The sequence below is a fragment of the Suncus etruscus genome, chromosome 6, assembly GCF_024139225.1.
Source record: "Suncus etruscus isolate mSunEtr1 chromosome 6, mSunEtr1.pri.cur, whole genome shotgun sequence".
Lineage (NCBI taxonomy): Eukaryota > Metazoa > Chordata > Mammalia > Eulipotyphla > Soricidae > Suncus > Suncus etruscus.
Genome location: NC_064853.1, coordinates 81338059 through 81342219, shown reverse-complemented (window position 1 = coordinate 81342219; position 4161 = coordinate 81338059). Strand labels below are relative to the sequence as shown.

Genomic DNA, 4161 nt, shown 5'->3' with positions numbered 1-4161 from the left:
CATGGTAGAAATGGGACCTAATCACTATACTATTCCCCAGCCTCCAATAAAAAGTATTTTTAAGAAAAAAAAATGGATTAAAGGAAGTTGAAAGGTACAAGCTTCTGCTTATGAAATAAATGTTATAATGATACAGTGTCTTTGGCAACTCTGTTTTAACTATAACTGTGTGGGTTCAGTTCTTCTACAGCTTGAGAAGCCAATACTTAAGAGACAAATTGACAGGTTGAGAAAAAGATTTTTTTTAGCAACAATCCTAGATCATCTTCTGCATTGTCACAAGATGTTATAAGAGGTAGTTTATAGGAATAGTACCAGGAAGTATATTTCAGAAAGGGCAGATTAAAGAGTGGTAGTCTCTGATATTTTCCAAAAAAGCTCTTGCGAATTGGTCCTCTGAGGCATATATGTTATCTTCTTTGTATAGACTTTTGGGAAAAAGACTATAAATGGGAAAGTCTACCTTTTCAGGACCGCCTATTCAGAATTGTTTGCTGAGTTTTCAATTTTGAATTCAGCTTTCAATTTTCTTTGAGCTCTTTGATAGTGTGGAATATTGCACTACATACCGTATTTGCCGGTGTATAAGATGACTGAGTGTATAAGATGACTCCCTAATTTTGCAGTTAAAACATAGATTTAGGCCTATATTCGCTGTATCAGACAGAACGTTCCTGTGCTGTAACTGTATGTACCACAGTGAGCCAATCACAACAAGCAAAGGTTCAAAGGTTATACTATAATAGACTTCCTCTCTGACTCGCCTCTCTGAGCAGGCTTTTTATAGTGTAAATGCGGGTCCAGAACATTGTCTAATTTGCATGCATCAAAAGCCTGCTTGGATTGGCTGAGTTAGAGAGGCGGTCTGAGCAGTCTTGCAGTGATTGGTGCAGGATCGAGTTGGAAAATTCGTTTTGTGGCAATATTCAGACAATTTCCGTTTAGCGGCATATTGAAACATTTTTCGGGATATACTCGGCGTATAAGACAACCTTCGATTTTCGGTTGACTTTTTTTTGTTTCAAAAGTCGTCTTATACGCTGGAAAATACGGTATTTAAAATTTGCTGAGAGAGTAAATTTTTAAAATTCTAACAGTAAAAAATATAGCATGGTGACAAATGTTAACTAGATTTCTTGTGGTGATCACATAATGTGTATAAGTATGGAATGCTACACATCTGAAATAAATATAAACTTGTTTATCAATTTACCTCAATTTGAGAAGGGGATTTGGGACCACATGCAGTGGTGCCCAAGGGTTACTCCTGTCTCAGAGCTCAGGGGTCATTGCTGGCTGTGCTCAGCCCCTATGGGATGCTGGAGATCAGACTCACGTAGACAGCATGCATGCAAGGCAAGTGCCCTACCCACTGTGCTATGTCTCCAGCTTTTATACCTCAATATTTTAAAAAAGCAAATGGAAGTATTTTATTTTTGGATAATAAGAAAACCAAAGAATATGTCCTAACTTTTACAAAGAGAGGATGAGGTGGGAAAATCTTTAAATTGAAGAGTCAGAGAATTAAGTTGATTATAATTATACCCTATTCACTTGTTCAGATTACTAAATCACCTATATGCATCACACATTGCTATAATTACTAAAATGAATTTTGGGGACACATTATACACTGTTAGTCATATCTTCATCAGAGTTTATGGGAAGTGATACACCCCCGTCTCAATACCAAAAGAGGGTCTTCTTCACAATAGACTAATTGACATTTTTGGTGACACAGTAACTGTTCCTTATGGCATAAAACTGTGTTTAAATCTGCTTTAAGACACTGCTAAGAAATGGATGTGGTGCACTTGAAAAATAAAATGCACCAGGAATTATAGGCACTTTGAGTATCAACTTAGCTTCATTTAACTACTCCTATTCCTGCTTCATAGTTTTATATTATCTCATGTAAACAATCTTTTTTCTTTGGGCCACACCCATTTGACGCTCAGGGGTTACTCCTGGCTATGCGCTCAGAAATCACCCCTGGCTTGGGGGGACCATATGGGACGCCGGGGGATCGAACCGCGGTCCGTCCTACGCTAGCGCTTGCAAGGCAGACACCTTACCTCTAGCGCCACCTTCCCGGCCCCTCATGTAAACAATCTTAAAATAACTATATTTTATAGCTTAAAATAATTGCATCAAAACTAATTTTGAACATATGTAACTTTTTTTGCATTTTTATTTAAAAAATATGAAATGCTTCATGAATTTGCATGTCATCCTTGCACAGGGACCATGCTAATCTTCTCTGTATCGTTCCAATTTTAGTATGCATGCTGCCGAAACGAGCACATATGTAACTTTTTTAAAATTATGAAACTACTTATTATTTTATAATTTTATTATTTCAAATTATTTATTATATTACAAATTATTTCATAGTTTTTGAAATTTATGAAACTAGCTCTCTCTCTCTCTATATATATATATAGCTTTTGGATCATACCTGGTGGTACTCAAAAGTAAACCTGGCTCTGCATTCAGGAATTTTTTTTTTTTTTTTTGGTTTTTGGGCCACACCCGGCGGTGCTCAGGGGTTACTCCTGGCTGTCTGCTCAGAAATAGCTCCTGGCAGGCACGGGGGACCATATGGGACACCGGGATTCGAACCAACCACCTTTGGTCCTGGATCGGCTGCTTGCAAGGCAAACACCGCTGTGCTATCTCTCCGGGCCCTGCATTCAGGAATTTTTCTGGTGAGACTCTAGATGGATGCCAAGGATCAACTCTAAGTCAGCTGCATGCAATATAAACTCTCTATACATTGTACTGTCCCTCCAGCTCCTAGGCCCTAGGGTATTTCTTTTTGTTTGTTTGTTTTTTGTTTTTTGTTTTTTGGTTTGGTTTTGATTTTGGGGCCACACCCGGAGTTGCTCAGAGGTTACTCCTGGCTGTCTGCTCAGAAATAGCTCCTGGCAGGCACAGGGGACCATATGGGACACCGGGATTCGAACCAACCACCTTTGGTCCTGGATTGGCTGCTTGCAAGGCAATCGCAGCTGTGCTATCTCTCCAGGCCCAACCCTAGGGTATTTCTAAGTAAATATTTATCTATATTTAAAAATTCTTTTTAATTCCTATTTTGTTTTGGAACCTATTAAACTAAGATTTAATAGGAAGTTTAAGATAGGATAGGATAGGAAAGGTTGAAAACAAGCTTTTTAATCCCTATACTTCCTCTCTGGCCATGCAGGTATTTTCTTTTAAAAGAAGCAAGCCCTATCTCCCACCTTGAACATAGGTCATGTGGAACCAACTTAGACCCCAGGGAATTAGGCACCAACCACACAGCCTTGACTCCTGGACCCCAGACATAGAAACGACACAGTTCCCCACAACAGCTCCAGGAACCAAATCCCCTCCGGGGCATCCATAATGCTGCTCTGACACCAACATGTGCCAGTTCTAAAATGATATCCTGACAACAAGGAAATGGGAACAACTTGATCTAAGAGCAAGTTGTCCTTCCTCACCAGCCAACGATAAGACAAAATCAGAAGACATGTCACCCTTTGATCTGTGCAAAGTCAAGATTGCTATCTACAGATGACTGGTTGTTACAACCATGATTGGACAGTATGCATCCCTGGACCACCACCACCACACCAACAACAACAAACAAGCTCTAGCCTAGATTTTGGTCTACGATCTGTTCAACAAACAAGATCTCCAATTCCAGAGGTCTGACTGAGACAATCACAACTGAACTGATCTTCCGGAAACAAAGAAAGACTATCCCAGGCCCCATCCTAGGAGCAGCATAATGACCAAGACCACCAACTACAGAAGATGAATTAAAGCGACACTGAAGAAACAGAACTGCTAGAACCACAAAGAAAGACTTCATCATAAGCTCCATTCCTTGAGCTGTACAGATACCAGGATCTCTAAATACAGAGGTCTGATTTTACCATCCATGACGAAGCAGAAGTCTTCCATACACCACAAAAGCACCGAGGGGAGAGTAAATGATCATGCAAGGAGTCTATAGTTAATCCCATGACAGTATACTTCAAGGGTAGAGAAACCCTGTATCTCCTAGGCCAAGGGAATTCCCTCTATAATGTCCCCAATAGTTAATATGCCAATGCAGGGGAAAAAAAAAACAATCCTTTTATCCACTTATATATTTAATTATTGATTGATTTT

The 4161-nt window shown here is 39.5% G+C and overlaps 1 non-coding gene across 1 annotated transcript; it reads right to left on the bottom strand.

Annotated features, from left to right (window-relative positions):
- Window positions 1–2197: 2197 nt before the first annotated feature.
- Window positions 2198–2304, bottom strand: LOC126013019 (U6 spliceosomal RNA). Its single transcript, XR_007497357.1, has one exon. It is a non-coding gene; the product is annotated as a U6 spliceosomal RNA (small nuclear RNA).
- Window positions 2305–4161: the final 1857 nt, after the last annotated feature.